Source organism: Cygnus olor, chromosome 1 (assembly GCF_009769625.2).
Source record: "Cygnus olor isolate bCygOlo1 chromosome 1, bCygOlo1.pri.v2, whole genome shotgun sequence".
In the NCBI taxonomy this organism is placed as follows: Eukaryota; Metazoa; Chordata; class Aves; order Anseriformes; family Anatidae; genus Cygnus; species Cygnus olor.
Genome location: NC_049169.1, coordinates 142866801 through 142883871, shown reverse-complemented (window position 1 = coordinate 142883871; position 17071 = coordinate 142866801). Strand labels below are relative to the sequence as shown.

Below are 17071 nucleotides of genomic sequence, written 5' to 3'. Positions count from 1 at the left end.
ATGAGGGTTAATCAACCCTGAGAGACAGGCTGGGTCTTCTGTTCTTTATCTTTTCTCAAGAAATTCCACATCCTTTTGGCTTTTATCATTTTTATTGCCATTCTCTGGACTTGTTCTATTTCTACTTTCTTTTTTTCAGGGATGAGGTGACCAAATTTGAAGACAGTATTCAAAGTGAGGATGTGCCACTGATTTATATAATGGCATTATAATATTTTCTGTATTATTCTCTAAAACTCTTTTCTTTGTACAAACCCCATAAGATTCTTTTTAATTCTTTGAACTATAGTGCCTTTTAACATCTGTAGTTTACTCTGATCAGATTTTGACAAAGGAATAAAAGGCTCCATTTTTCACATAGAATTTTATTTATTGTTTGAACTTTAGCGGAGAAATTGGTTAACTTACAATTTAAAATTCTTGGCAATGTAGACCATTGGGCAAGGATTTCGTTATTAGTCCTTCTATACTTTCTAGTAAGAAAGTGCAAGGCTGAAAGTTGGTGTACAAGGTCTTGGTTCAAAAGACTTGAATTTCGTACTATAAACAGAGCCAAAGACTTATTTGGAGCTGCGAGATTGCCCAAAGATATCAGACATGTCATTCTTCTGTACCCCCTTCCTGATGCAGGATGCTGAGGCTGTGCACTTACATGGCATCCAGGCAGTGCCATGCATGTATGCAAGCAATAACTGAGCACTGCGGTCTCCTGTTTACTGTACCTCATACCTCCACCCTAGGTCAGGGGAAGACCCCTTTGAAAATGAGGCGCTTGATGACTGCAGAGGGTGAAGATCTTGCTGTCATGTCACAGCTGGGCATGATGCCTTCATCAAGGTGTTACAAAAGGCTCAAGGAAAACAGCTACATACATTCTGTTGCCTAAGACACTTCCCGCAGCTACCGGCTTGCCTTAGAGTTACCAATCCAAGTGCTGACCCTGCCTGACCCTACTTATCTTGTAAAAGCTGACAAGATCACAGCCTGAAGCAGTATAGCCACAGGCTCAATACTGGCTACCAAAATGTCTGTTTAGTGTTTTCAGGAAGCATTGCTCTTAAGATTTACAATACCAGCTGCTAGAAATATAGACAACACCAAAACACAGCCCTGACCCCTGAATGTTCAGCCTCAGACAGATATTTGTGCCTCTCAAGGGGCCAGCACTGAGTTGCTACAAAATAGTTATTCCCTACCTTTAAGTGAGCTGGAATTGAAGCATCTTATGAATGTATACATGCAGATACTGGGGGGAAATATTTGAAGACTACAGTCCTGAGTTCAGAATTCGTTGTTAGCTTCTTTCATCTGTTGCATTACTACTTCTACAGTAGAAAGAGCTCTGCCATTTATGTGTAATATCTTTTATTTATTTATTTATTTATTTATTGGTTTAGTATAGAAAATTGTCTTAATTCTTCCATGACCAAAGCAATTTTTCATCAGAATTTATTTTAAGATGAACTGTAACTTTCTTCCCTAGCAAACATTTTGCTTCTCTGTATGACAGCAAACACATATTTTCCTGAATATCTTAAAGGATAAACACATGTTTAAATACCCAAGAAATATTAAGGGACCAATCTGGTTTAGTTGTTTGTACATTCATACACAATATAAATTCATAGTTCTTGCGGGGTGGGGTTTTGTTGTTATTGGGCTTTGTTTTTGTTTTTTAAGAAAACCAAAGACATGGAAAAGACACTGAGGTCTTATTGCTCCTATCGGAAACTTTTGCTGACTACAGCAAGAGTTGGATTGGGCCCAGAGAAACCAAATACACACAAGGAAGAATGAGTTGGCCATGCAAGCAAGGAAAATCACAGATAACGGATGCACACAAATTAGCAATGTACCTTTAAGGTCACCCAGGAGAGCTTGCTGACACCGTGAGGTTGTTTCCTATGGCATATTTTTTGGTTGTTTTCTGTGCCTAGATTAAATGTGCTAAGTGAGGCCATGTCCCTAGGGAGAGATTGTGCTGTCTAGTGTATCTTGTTAGATTTTTTTTTTCTTCCCCTTTCTCCACATCCTAGTTATGTTCCTTTGCAAACCCCCTTCTTTTCCTTCATGGATGCTATTTACCTCCAGTGTCTTTAGATTACAATGATGTTGCATTTAGTTAACATTAAGTCAGCCCACACCTATTTAGCTCATTTAATTTTCTCTGACAAATCACTCCTTTCAGTCCCCTGATTCTTCTTCTTCTCCTGTTGTCCCATTCCTGCCTGTCAATATCTTTTGTGGTTATCAGATTTTAAAGATGTGATGTATTTCTCTTAACTAACGACAGACCTGGTATAGATCCGAGCACCCTCAATGTCTTCTCAATGAAAAACACTCCTGATACATCCAGGGGAAAGTCATTGGTTCTTTGAGCAGACACACAGGTATAGCATCCTGTTCAAACCGTTTCCTTGGTACCACTTCTTCTACTGGTCAAACAAACAAACAAACAAAACAAAAAACAAACAAACAAACAAACAAACAAAAAACTATAAAAAGAGTTAATATAGTGGTTCAAAATCCAAATACTTGAATACTTGTCACTATGGATTTATTTTATTTTTCACAACCTTAGGAGATAGATTAGCATGGATGAAAAGATATTTGTTGCTGTTGTTGATGTTTTCAAACCCTTGGTCATGGACATCACAATCTAAAATTATGGAAGATATTGTCTTGTAACTATATTTAAGTGCCACTAGAGTACATTGTAGAAAGTAATTATATATATAGTCACAAGCTTAGCTGTTCACTTCAAGCAATAAATTCTGATCAACAAACAACACTCCTTTAGTTCTAAATGAGATCTTGGTTGTAATTGAATGTCTTTACCTTTGTGTTCTGTTGGATTGGAGGAATATCATTTTAATCTGCTCTCTTTAAATTTTCATTAAGGAACGTTTCAGCTACCTGCAGCCTCATCTGATGATGTTTAATGATATCAGCTAGCTCATTCTTCCATGCACCAGCAGGGGCTTCTTTAAATTGGTCAACTGTACAGAACATTGTTTTTGAGTTTAATATATTTGGAATCAACCTTTAAAAATAATGACATCTCTACAGACAGTTTATATACACGGTGCACACACATATGTGCGTGTATTTATGTGTGCATGTGTGTGTATGCATATATATGCATAACTGCACACTTTCATACAGAAACATTGATCCTATTCACCTTCCTGAAAACATTTCAGCTAGTATTAACATAAATGTGCTGTTAAATTGGCAGTGTTATACATTTTTGTTAGAGTTTACTTCTGTAACCTAAAATAAGAAAGATAAGCTGTGAAACTCATGCAGCTGATGACATAATCCTAGGATCTTGTGATGCTGAATCTCATATTTCTAGGAGTGTAGGATGGATGTTCCTTGCTGGATAATTATGCTGCCTATTGGAATATATGTTTCCTTGTTTTCATGTGGGCACTGAGATGTTCAAACCATTAAACATATATGGTATAATGAGTCCTGTGTTCCTTATTTATTCTAAAGAAGGCATTAACTTTCTATGGTTGTTTTATTGTATAATAAAGCCAACTACTCTAAGAATCTGTGATGAACATAGCAATAAGCTATGACAATATGCATATTTACATTTAATACTGATGTCCAAATGTACATATGCGCATATAAATATGCATATATATATGTACAAAGAGTCAAAGAGAGACATATACACAAATTAAATACAACCAACTAGGATGTGGCATAAATAGATTCAAAGCTTACCTGTTATGGCTATGTAAAGGGAAAATCTGAGCCACAAAGACTCACAAGAAAGTAAAGCTCAATACACTCCATTGGCTCGTTACCATTATGCTCAACAGTGACAGGCTGTATGCTAAGACGGGGTACCAGCAGACATTCGCAATGACAGCTGGTTCAAAACAGAGCTTTCAAAATAGTGCAACACCCCTAACTTCCTTCCAAATCCTGGTGTTTGCCAGCACTTAACTGAGGCTGGCTCTTAAGGTCAGATGTTCAGATAGAAGTTATTTGGAAAGAATCTGCTTCTTTGGATTTGAACTGTTTATATGTTCAACATACAGGCTCTTCATTGCCCAAGAGTTTGTATTTGAGCTAGCACCTGGGTTGTGCTTGGCTGTTACCTGAAAAAATGATGGACGTTTCTCCCTGGTACCATGACTTATTTGCCTGAGATTGTCCTCTATCAAATTCTCCACTCTTTTGTGGGGTACATAAAGTGATAGTCATACACTAACTTTTTGTTTTTACTGGGGGAAAAAAAAAAAAAGAAAAAGAAAAAAATCTGTTGAGAAATAGAGGAAAAGTGCCTTCTTTTTAATATCACCTACATTACATGCACTGTGTTCAGCCAGTTAGGGACACAAGAAACAAACAAACCCCAAAATTTGGTTTGTCCTGGGTGACTTTTCCCAGTGGATGAGTGTAGAATCTGGAAATAAACACACTCCTCCTTTGGAAGGAAATACAAACAGGGTTTATCTATTTGCATTTGAACTCAGTGAAAAATATCCAGGCACAAAAAGCAAGCTTGAAGATAAAGACATGAATATAAGCAAAGCAAAATTTCACCAAGCTAAATTCCGCCACACTGTTATAATTGCTACACAGAACATGAGCTAATTCATTGTTATATCGTGCTGGTGAAATAGGTATGTATTACATAGGGAGCAAGCAAAGGAGCTTACACTGGGATGTTATTGACTTTGCTGAGCAGCCAGTATGTGGGGAGCATGCCACGAACAACCTTGTGAAAATGAGGCTGGTAAACCAACTTGGTCTTGGAAATGACTTCAGGGTGGGTAGAATAATATTTTAAAATTATGATAAATTGCAGCTGCAGAAGAGGAATATTAATTGTGTGCAGTTTATCATTTACCATATCACCTGGGGACCCCAAGCCCTAAGCGTCAGATCTTCAGGGGAATTCAGACAGCTAAACATGCTGCTCTTTGGGGATCTTCAGTACTGCCCAGACACGCCTCCTAACAAAATTAAGGAGACCCAGCTATTGGGGCTCTGCAGAAAAACATTGTTCACTCCTGGGGAGCTTTCTACGTTCCCAGACTATTGACACTGCTTCAACTGGAGATGCCTCTAAGGAGACGCTGAGGGGAATAGGATGAGTCTGCTCATTTCTGGGGGAGGTATGGCTCTCTTGCAAACCAGAGGCATGTGCAGCACTGCTTCCCTGCAGCATGTGTGCTTGGCTTACCAACATCCATCCCATCAGCTCCAGAGCAGCATGCAGTATGGGCTGCACACTCTGGCTGGTGATGCTCCGGTTTGCCATCAGCCTTCCCTCCTGGATCGGAGCTGCTACCAGTTGCTGAGGGGTCGCCAGGGGCAGCTCCCTCTGGTGAACCTCTTTTGTGCTTTTATCTCCCTCTTCTTGGCAGTAAGCTGCCACTGGCTCCCAGCCATGGCCCTCTCGCCCTCCCCAGTGCCCAGCCTGCATGCTCAGCCAGTGCCTACTTCTCTTCCAGCAGCTGGCCCTTCTTTTCCTCCACAGCTGGCTGCTGCCCCCTACTGTGGTAATTATTATTTATTATGGATATTCAGTGTACATTATGTGTCTGGAGTCCAGTATTGTCTGAATCTGTACCAGGGTCCCACTGTGTGGGCAGAAGCATGCAGCAATACACTGTTGTTCCACTCGACTCTCACGCAGGGACAGACTGAGGGGGAGGGAGTCAAGGTGACTGTTGGCACCTATTAGCACTATCTGATGTGACACGTACTCTGTGTCCTGTTACATGACTCTGGCGACAGCACAGCTGAGTGCAGAAGTGCTTTTTCTCCACCTTGCTATCAATAGCAGGTCTCCTGCTATTTGTGCTATCTAGCAGGAAACACTTGAGGTGTTTTCCAAGAGTCATGGTTGCTGCTCAGCCACAGCTTAGCTCCGTGTAGCTGTGAATGCAGATATTGTTTGGTGCTTGGTTGCCGTCAAGAAGTGATGCCCTTAGACCCCAGCATGGCTTAGCTGGGCATCATTTCCTTTCCTGTTTCTCTCCCCCACCCTCTTCTCCAGGAGTCTCTGTTCATTCCAGACACTTTCTGCATGTGTTTTTCTTCTTGCACTTCAACCGTCCTCCACATCTTGCCTCCCTGAACATATCACCCTAAGGTAAATACAGAACAGCTTTAGTTCTCACAACTTAGCGTACAAGCAAAAGCACCTGGAAGAAGCAGCAGCTTACGTACATTCAGAAAAATACAGAATCCTAAACATATTTCAAACACGTACATGCGTGAGAACCAGGATCTCGGCTGTAGTGGTTAGGTTTAGCTCTGTTCAAGATGATGGAGTAATACTGTTTTGTGGCAGTTGAGGATCTGTCCCAGTATGTAAATGTAAATATCTATTTTTACAAGCCCTCCTACAGTTTGCATTAAAAGAAAGCTTTCTTTTTAGACACTGAGAGCATACAAGCCAGTCAGAAATGTCCCAGTTTCTATACTCTGTTTAATTCCTACCTCTGACTTCCTTTGAAATCTAATGAATTCAAAAGAGACAGAATGAATTAAAACTGAAGTAGTTCTGCCTCCAGTGCACTGGGCCTGCAGGAACTGAAAAACAAAACAAAACAACAAACAAACAACAACAAACAAAAAAACAGAAGAGAAACTGAAAGAGTACATGGTCATGTAAATCCAAATAATTTAAAATGTTTAATGGTAAGCAGGCTCACCAAACCTAACAAAATTCACGCTGTCCTATTGCTTGTGGTCTTCTTCCCTTTCAACTAGCTGCAGCAGGTTAATGTCGAGAGCAAATACTCATTTATGCAATCCCAGTATCAGAGTACTATCTGCTGTGAATCACTTTTAAAATTGTTTTGAGTTTACATCAGATTTCTTCCTCTGCATGCTATCCACACAGACACCCACACCCTATATTTCATATGTATCTACCAAGTGGGCTGGAGCTACAGTCCTTGGATATGGAGTATTCAAACCTCAGAGCTTTACAAGTTTGAATCCAGGAACTGATTTGTCCTTTTTTATGATAGGAACCACATGTGCGACTTGGATTCAGATCTGGAGTAGACTCTAGATATGCTAATTTAAATACATTAGGATTTGGGATCTAGACTTGTTTATTCATAATAAAACTAGTCCTAATAACCCACTTCTCGGTGCTCAAGTTTCCCCTTACCAGAAAGAGGAATATTCATATATTTACTTCCTCTGGATTGATTTGTAATTAATTCCAGGAACACTGCATCTTCAAGATCTTTTTCCCATATTTATTTCTACTATCCTCTATAACAATTGCTTATTAGTGACCTCTGCAAAACCTTTTGAATATTTGGATCACTTGCACATGGTCACCCTCCTCTGACAAGTCCCTATTATCCCACCATCCCTCTGAAGGCCTTTCCAATGGTTCCTCAAAATATTCCAGTCATACGGAGAGGTACTTGTCCCCTGGTACCAGCCTCAGTCATTTGAAAGACTGAGGAACACCCTCATGGGATGTTCCTGTCCAACAAACTGTCTCTTTAGCTACTGTTCGGAACTGGTTTCTTGGGCTCCCTAAAACTGTGGTAAACTTCAAAGCTCTTCAATTCCCAGGATTTTCCTCGTCTCCTTTTGAAGACAGGCAACATAATAGGCCTTCCCAGCCTTCTTGTGCTGCTACATTTTTCAAGGGAAGAAGGCATCCCCTTGTCAGTATCTTGGCTTTTTCTCACTTTATTTCCCCTCAGAACTCCCAGATGAACACCATCCGGTTGTGGTGATTTACTGCACTTGAGTTTCTCAAGTTACTCTACAACTTCCTCCTCAGAGACTTCAATCTGTATAAAGGCCGCACTCTGATTTTCTTTGCAAAGTGCCTTTGGCACAGGAATTTCTGTGCGACTCTCAGCAGCAGACATGATGCAAGAGATTCATTTAACTCCTCTGTTAGCTTGTTGCACTTGTCTCCTGACCCACTTTACACGGATTTGTGGGGATCTCTGGGGCATTTTGGTGCATAACCCAGCATAAGATTTATATTCACCTACAGGTGAGGCCTAGCTCTCAGCTGGTATTCTCTAGCTGCTCCCCTGAAGGATGTTTCTGCACGTTGCTGCAGCCACTCTCATCAAACCTTATTCAGCTGCCTTATTAAACCCAGTATCACTGCTCTGCACCGCATCTATCACAGGTGGGTTAAATGCTCACTGATGCAAACCAGTGGTCCCCCTGGGAAGATGCTGTGAAGAGGAGCAGCTCCCTGTAGGAGCTCTCTCCTCCAGCGACATGGCAAGTGGCCTCCCGACATGCAGCAGCAGAAGGACAGGCTGGGTGTTCAGCACCACAGAACGGGAAGAGCAAGACAGGATCCTAGCCCACAGGCTGACCATCAGCAAAGCAAAGGACCATTTGATCTTTTACCTTTGGTGAAGCAAAGTCAGAGTGCTGTGGCAATCTTTTCTCTTTCTCATTTTCCCTCTTTCTCTTGTGTATATTTATTTCTGTTTCTTCCCACTCCTTTTCTGTTTTAAGAAAGACAGAAGCTGCCTTACGGCCTATCCAATCTTTAATGATTATGAAGGACAGAACTAGAACATTAGAAATGGGGCGAATATTCTCCAAGTCCTCATTTATTCTCTGGTCATTGTAGGCTGGCCTTAAGTCCAGACATTTCAAAAGAAGGTCAGTTTTATAATGTCAGCCAGAAAACATGGGTTTGCAAACACTACTGAGCTTTGCGACATAAAACTTATTTCGTTGAACTTTGATGAACATTACTTGGTCTGTTTACAGAATTAGACTCCTGATTACTTTTTTAATTTGTATTACAAACAGTAAAGATATATCTACCTGATTTGAAATACATGAAAAATTATGTTGCCCTTTGATATGGGATGGATAGATGTCAACTATAATAGCCTAAGGCACTGGTATGGAAACTGCCTAAAAACAATTCCTTGGCTTCATCTGTCAAATGAAAAAAGTATTTCTGCTATGACTGGGGTTGTCCCCACTTTCAAACTGGTGGGGATTATTCTTGTTTCACTCACTTTCTTATTTCAAGTGAAGGAGAAGGAAAATCTGACACAAGGCAGCTCTGTTTCTTCATTGGCTTTTGGGAGTAGATAAAAGACACTGAACTTCCTAACCTTTTTGTGTTGATGTTAAATACGTTTCAGAATCCACAGTTCTAGAGATGTCAAAGTCCAGTCCAAGAAATCCATATCAAGATATCAACAGGCATGTTTATCCCTAGTACATCTGTTGAAATGAATGAAAAAAAAGGCTTAGAAATTTATTTGTGTCCTTAATTTCCTAAAGGATGGGAATTTACATACAGTGCAGGATTCACTACAACTTTCTTTAGTTGTCTTAGAATTAGCTATCTAGTCTCAGGGGACTTTTTTCTTTCTCTGTCCTCTACACATGTCACTTCCAGATCTTACTCAGTTCAACTAGCTCAAGTGGCCACTTTAGGGTGGTATCTCAGATTGCTATAATAAAAATAGTTCTCCATTACTGGTAGAGTCTCTCTCTTTTTCTTTCTCTCTTTCTCTCTCTCTCAACTACAGAAGGAGTGCAGGTGATTGCCTTAGACCAAATCACCAAGGTGACATTATACCACTGTCAATGTCTTGGTTCATTACCATCTTTAATTTAAATCAATTTAGTGCGATACTGGTTTGATATATATACATATATATATTGTCTTAATGCAGTAGTCTGCAATAATAATGATGCCCCCTAAACATCCCAGTCTTAATCTCTTTTCATTGAAATGATTTTCAGATTTTCTACTTTATATGATGTAAAGAGAAATGTTACTTTCTTGATCTCATTTTCATCAGATGAAGATGTTTTCATTTTATCTTTCAATACTGTCTGCATATCTTTGTCTGATATACTAGTATCCCACTTAACAGTGCATGAGCAAAATCTCAGCAAATGGCCTTGTACTCCCTACAGAAGTTAGGATGCAGAGAATGAACTGATGAGATGCGTCTTTTTAGGATGTTTCATCTGATATTACCAATTTTGTACAGTTATGATATTACATTGACATAATATAACACAGTAGATTTTCAGATCAGTTTGAAAGCATCATTTCAATGACCAGAACAAATATAATGTTTGGATATGGCATTTATAAAATGTGCTTAGCAATAACTAAGTGAAGTAATTGAAATCGTATTATACAGTACTTAAGGCCATTCCTATTTCTCCATTCTTGTACCCTGCCTTCACACAAAATAAGTGGGTTACACAACTCCCTAAACAGTAAGTTTCTGTAATGTCAGAAATCTTTCAGAGGCCTTTGGGAAGGGACATCCAAAAGTGCACAAAAAACAGATGGAAAAGTATCTCTTCATATTAGTAAAAGAAAGACAAATTTCCTAATAATAAAGCAAGGCCTCTTGTTTTTTTACCATGTTTCCAGAGTTTAAAAAGCCACTTACACGGGCCTGCTGGTGACAGAAGAGGATGTCTTATCGTTAATGTTATTGGCATGGTGTGAAAAGCAGTAGGGCTTAGCGTTGGGTTTTGTGTTACTTTTGATGCCTGCTTAACCCGTGCAATGTGCACACTGTCAGGACTCAGGCTGATAATTTTTCTCATTAAAATCTGTACACTATTCTCTTTCTCTGTCGCCTTCCTCCTTCTTTAAGAGACTGAGGTTATTCTTTCTGTTTTGGGTTCTGTTTCACCTGTTGACGGTCTGATCATTCTCAAAAGAAGCTTTCTGAATGCCATTGTAACACCTCGCTTTCTACCTATACTTACTACTTACTATGTGCACCACCTACTTCATGAGATTTTTGTTGGGACTTTGCAAAGCCTTGCCTGCCCACAGGACAAGACAAATGGAAGCACTGCCTTATGTGTTAACAAAACTTGTACCATTCTCTATCTCTAAGGAAGCTAGACAGAATATCTTGTGTGCCTTCTTTGTGCCTTCTTTGCACTGCTTTCTCTGCACATATCTTATAGTCCCATGTAGTGACCCATATTTTTGTTTGGGATTTATAAGAACTATTCATAAACAAATAACAACTATCACCATCTTCTTTGTGGCTCTCAAACAGTGTTTTTCAGGTGAATCAATACAGATGGCATATTGTAAATTGATAGAGGTTCTGTCAAAAGGAGTAAAAACTATGTAGAAACATCTCACAACTGATAACATCTGCAGAGATGAATACCTCTTCACTTCACAGTAATCAATGTGCTACTCACTTCTGTCAGTAGTAGCTACTTTCTGGGGGAATACTACCAAGTGGAGGAAGTCTCCCGTGACATAAGCTCTACTGTTGATGCATTCTGTTAATGCAAAATGAGTGATAAGTAAATATCTTTCAGTTGGTAGAGAGAGTGCTGAAAACAGAGATGTGCAAGAAATGAACCTTGAACATATATGAAATTAGGTTTGGTTAACATTCATCCTTCCAATGGGGTGATTCATGTTTTTCTTGTGTCTGTGGAATTTTCATCAACAGAAGAAAATTTTGCCAAACTATGATGATGTCAAGACCTTGACAGAAATCTGTTATTTGCTCATGCATTTGAGTGTGGACAACAATTTCTCCTTTAGTCACACACACACACACACAAAAATCTTCTTATTTATCTATTAACTCTAGCCTCCTTCAGGTTTTAGGAATGTTCTGACATGAATTTGGACGAAGAAATGAGGTCTTAATGGCAGACGTACATAACTCTGTAAAGAGTTACAAAGCAAACTTTTGGCTTGCAGTTCTCTGTTCTAGGAGGAATTTTGATTGAACTTGAGATGTGAATGTCACAGTTCAGGGCCATTTATAAAATATGAGTCTTGCAACTGGCTCTGAACATTAGTGTACTTGGAGGAACCTATGACACTATGTGTGATCTCAAGGTGGAATCTTGGAAGAGCAGTTTTTGTTCTTTTTCTCCCTGCAGATCCTTAAAAAATATGCAAATCTATGTGATCTGCTTCTCATACAAAGAGTTGCAAATTCAGCTATGGATCAAAGATTAGAGCATATGCTTGTTATTGCGGCTGCCAGTTAACCAGTCCAAATGTTTAACTCTTAAAAGAAATAGAGGGTCAGCAGCTTTCTGAATAATTGTTTCCAGACTGTCTTCTGTTGGTTGTATTTCTATATCCCATTCAACTTCAATTGGTGCTGTAATTTATCTCCACTCCACACACTCTAACTTTACTAAATTCACGTGTTAGTATTTGAGTTACTTGGGCTTAGACAAATCCAGAGCATGCTCTATGATATCATTGTTTGCTTTTTTTTTTTTTTTTTTTTTTTTTTTATGGTGCCTCATAGATTAAAGGGGAAAAAACAGTGCCATCCAGACACCTGCCTCTGGCCTTGATGTACTTAAGTGCAGAGAGGAAGAAACCGGGCCAAAAAAGACTCAAAAATAAATCAAGTCAGGATGTGTACTAACTTTTTGGTAAGTTTATCTTCACTTGGATATTGACAGTCTAAAGAGGGGGTGTTTTGCTGACAGCCATGGTTGCCAGGGTAGTGCAACATTGTGAGAATATATTTCTTCACCGGATTTTACTGTGTTTTCCTTTCTCTCAGTCTTTCATTGTCTTTGTGAAGAAAAACATTTTATGGTACTCTAATTGTGTCCTTTGTCCCATTCCAGTGGGTACCACCTCACCTTTGAAAAGGAATCTTGTGTTACTGTCAGCAGAACCAGCCATACCTTCAGTGCGTCCTCCTAGAAGGATATTGACTGTGGTCTACTGCATGCTCTCACACAGTCTCAGTCCACTTCACCATCTTTTTGCTGTCTCATGAAGTCACATACCAACCAGCTATTGTCTAAAACAGTGGTGAAGATAATGGAAGGATTTTACTTTTAGCTGATGTTAAGCTGAAAAATAAAACACATTCAAGCTTGGTTCATATTCTAGTTTTGGTCTGGGCTATTCAATGTCAGTCAGTCCTACTTCATCAAATAACCACACCTTAAGGTAAATATTTTCCTCAACCGACACTGGGTTTTGAGTAATAGAGCAAAGTGTGAGTTTAAACTAAAAAGGGCCAAGGAGATGAAATGGTTAAGGACATGCTGTAGACCCTTAGCCTCTCCTCAGAAGGAATGATAAACACCTCTCCTTAAACAGGTCTATCTTCCTACACCTTTCTGAGGAGACTTAATGGAGAGTGCTATTTATTATGTGTTGGGATGTAGGTAGGGAGTGTTTTCCACCATTTAAAAAAATAAAATCCAGAATTTATGGGAGTTTGAAAAGCAATTTCCTTTTAAGGTGCAAATTCCTAATTTGCCACATAAAAGTACAGGAATTAAGTGCTAAATCCTTCTTTGCCAGTGAGACCTGTGAAAGGAGGTATGAAAAAAGAGTTACTGTTAGGTTTCTATTCATGTCTCCTGAAAGCCAATGTATGCAAACGTGCACTGAAACAGCTCTGATTTTTTCAAAGCCTTCCTGCCGTTTTGACTGACTTAAAAAATGAACCCTTGTCCGGTTTTATTTGTGTGGTGGGTTCGGATTTTGTTCTGCTTGTACTGTATCACTTTTCTCTCCTCACCATTAATCTTCCATGAATGTTCCCCAGGGCACAGTTCTCCCTTTTCTGCATGGAGAGTTTCTATTGAAATTAATGGACATTCTTCTTGTGGGTGGAGGGAAGAATACACACTTATATCAGCCTTGCTGCAAGAGAAGATTATTCATTGAAAGGAAGTATTAGTCTAACTCCTGAAAGTCCAGGGTCTACTCAGGCAGATTATAGTGTGAGATCCCAACAGAAGGTCTAGTACAGAAGAGAGAACTGCTCATGCAAAATCAAAACAAAAGCCAAAAGGCTTCTTAAATGTTGAAACAAAATGCAGGGAAACTCAGTGGCTGTACTCCAATGAAGTGTACTGTCCCAAACCTTGTTTTAAGGCAGGTCCATACATTGGAATATGGTACAGTGAAGAACTAAGCTACCTGTAGAACCAGGCACAGTCAGGAGAACAGAATGGTGCCCAGGCTAATTTGATCTGCAAAGAAGTGTTGCAGATTGACCAGGATGCTGGACCACACAAATAAGGGTATATTGTGTCGTGCAGATGTATCACCTCGTTTGGAATATGGGTTTGGGAGCTTGGGCATCTTTAACACAGTTGTGGATTGCACAATGTAGACAAGCTAATAATCTCATTCCCTTTAGAGGCTTAAATGGAAAAGTCTTATGTTCCTTCACAGAGAAGCCTTTAATGAATTAAAGAGGGTGTTGACAACCTTCAAGAGGAGCTGCATAAATTCTCATAAGAGGGATAGTAGCTGCAATGTGAGGTCTTGAAGCAGGCGGATGACCTTATAAATGTACTGCAGTATCTAAGTTTAGTAAAACAAACACGCTATGTTTAAGTAGGGTATGGAAAGGTAAATATGCTCCAGGAATGGCCCTAAGAAGTTCATCTTACAGTAATGTTACTGTCATATTTTGGACATATCATTACTGTAGATACTATAATCTAAGGATAGGAGACAGAATTTAATATGCACAAGAGAAAGCTATATTGAAGATAGGAATCCCTCTTTCCTCAAATGTATTTTCAGGAATGGACCTCCACCTTGTAACTCAAAAAGAGATCTTGTCTAAGCAAGCATTGTATGGATGTGCTAGGCTACTCTATTTTTTTTTTTTTTTTAATTCTTTCGGTTATTTCACAGGGGAGACCTACTTGCAAAGATAACTCCTTCCACCATGCCTGTTTGCTTCCCATGACACCTCATTCTGTGCAATGATGGAAGGGATGTTAAAAGTTGGAGAACAACAGTGCTGGACAAAAAAGGATTTCTTGTGCGCTTGTGGTTTGTGAAGCCTTGATTGTTTAATTAACGTGCCAGTTACACTTGGATTTTCAGCTTCAGCAACCAATGTGTTTTTATGTTTAAATTTGATTTGAGTGTCCCTGACAAAGCTCTGCTCTTCATTTTTTGTGTATTTATATTTTGGTTGAAGATTACGTAAATATCTATCATGATGATTACTTTAAACAGTGCTCTATCTGCTCCTTCCACCAAACCTGGAACACTTGCTTTAAGATTAGCCTTGTCAGATTTGCTTAAAGTGACCAGGCAAATATGTACAACTAATTTTGTTATAGGCAAAATTAACTAATGCTCTTTTTCATGGTGAGATGCTGTAATGATTTTATATAGCAGTCAAACTATTTAAATACTAATGCTGCCTTCATGCTGTAATCACCATTCCAGTCAGATGTCAGTTTTAGTAGCCAATAGGGAATTCCATCCCTTAATTATTCTTCAATACACAAACCAAGCATTCTTTAATTGGTGTAAATTGAACAGCGTTCCAATGCAAACAAGGAGAGGACAAACTAATCAATGATTCTGTGCATGTCTATTGGAAAGCTATTGCCATTAGATCAAGTAACAAATCCTTGACTCCATTAGCTTCAGAGAGAGGAATGGTGGGGGAAAAATACTGTTAATTCTACTCCTTGTTATCAATCTGTAGTGGGAAGCATGAAGCAAATCATATAGCGAAACTCCAGCTTTTCTTGAAAGTACTCATGGAAATTTAAAATATGAAGATATTCTGACTTCAGAATCCCCAGTCATACGTCTTTGGTGGGGGTTTGTCTGGAAACAATGTGTTTTTATCCTCTGCTGCCTCTAGTCATGTGGCCTGTTTTTTATTTTTCTCTTTTAAATAAACAACTCTTGAATGATAACATAACTTTTTCAACTTGTCAGGAATTTTTTTTTGGTGAATTTTCTTGCTCTCTCAGGCTACGCTCCATATATTCATATGTATTCACTACTGCAGCACAACAGAAATTGGGTGGCTCTCCCGTTTCTTTTTTTAATATGATCTGAAATAAAGGTGCTATATTTAAGAAACAGATGAAAAATCCGTCTCATAAATGTGTCACACTCACTTTTCATTCTTGTCTCTTTTTATCAATTCTCTAAAACTGATTATTTATCACTGGAGAGGGAAGAAAAAAAAAGCAAAAGGCCCATTACAAACCTCTGGCCCAGATCTGCCAGTCTTACAGTTTTAGTTACTGTGGAAAGCGAAACTCTTCTGGAAAGAAATATACTGGCTATGGATGTTCACTTTTTAATCTATTTGTTTTTGATATAATATGCTATTTACTGTTTAAGGACCTTTCATGTTGGTTTAAATTGAAGTTTTTAAAACCAGTCTAGCATAAAAAGCTCTAAGTGACATAGACTTGGTGGAGAAATAAAGCATCTTCTACAGACAGCCTTTGTTCAGTACATTATAGTTGAAAGAAGCGTAGAACAGGCTCAGTAGACAACCTACCTTCTTAAAACAAGAGGGCTTCTAATTTCCACATGTCGTAATCACAGTCACATTACTTTGCTCTCTGTGCTAGACCCCTCAGGGCTGGCTCTAGGTTTTGCTGTGAAGTCACGTGTGGGGCCTGAGGCACTTTTCCATGATGCCTGAAGCTGGGGAGCAAAGGATCTTTCTTTCTTTTTCTTTCTTTATCTTTCTTTCTTTATTTCTTGCTTTCTCACTTTCTTGCTTTCTCGCTTTCTCGCTTTCATGCTTTTTTCCTTCCTTTTTCCTTCCTTCCTTCCTTCCTTCCTTCCTTCCTTCCTTCCTTCCTTCCTTCCTTCCTTCCTTCCTTCCTTCCTTCCTTCTTTAGCATAACAAGGTTACCTGAAGTTGGAAAGAACCATTTGCAGTCATATCCTAAATATGGTTTGTGCCATAAGAAAAGGCTAAGGTTTGTCATCTTATATTTCTGAAAAAATGAGCAAGGCATTTTTATTTTGGTTTCTTGTTCAAAGAAAAGGCCTAGATTGCCAGGAGAGTTTCAGCAGAATAATTATTTAGACACCTTTATATTCTAGGCATAACTGGCCTTCAAAGCCCATATTCAAACTCCACACAGATCATGCCCTTCAAAACAGATGACGGGAAGAACAAACAATCACCAGGCCTATGCCATTGCTTGGCACTCTTAAAGGAAATACCCTTCTGATCCCCATAAGGAAATACACCATCACCATTTTGCAGGATAAAGAAAATCTCTTGGTTCCCATGAATGACAGAAAGAGAAAAAGGGAAAAATACAGGATATGGTG

The 17071-nt window shown here is 39.1% G+C and overlaps 1 long non-coding RNA gene across 6 annotated transcripts in view; it reads left to right on the top strand.

Moving 5' to 3' along the window:
• Window positions 1–16400, top strand: part of LOC121059601 — a 52054-nt gene extending 35654 nt beyond the window's left edge. For 3 of the 6 annotated variants that reach the window (XR_005814592.1, XR_005814589.1, XR_005814594.1), the window contains exons 4-6: window positions 12279–12408; window positions 12610–12940; window positions 14654–16400. This is a non-coding gene — a long non-coding RNA (uncharacterized LOC121059601). Of the gene's footprint in view, window positions 1–139; window positions 2391–12278; window positions 12409–12609; window positions 12941–14653 lie in introns of all 6 variants that reach the window. The other 3 variants (XR_005814591.1, XR_005814593.1, XR_005814590.1) reach the window with 3 other exon arrangements.
• The last annotated feature ends 671 nt before the right edge of the window (window positions 16401–17071 follow it).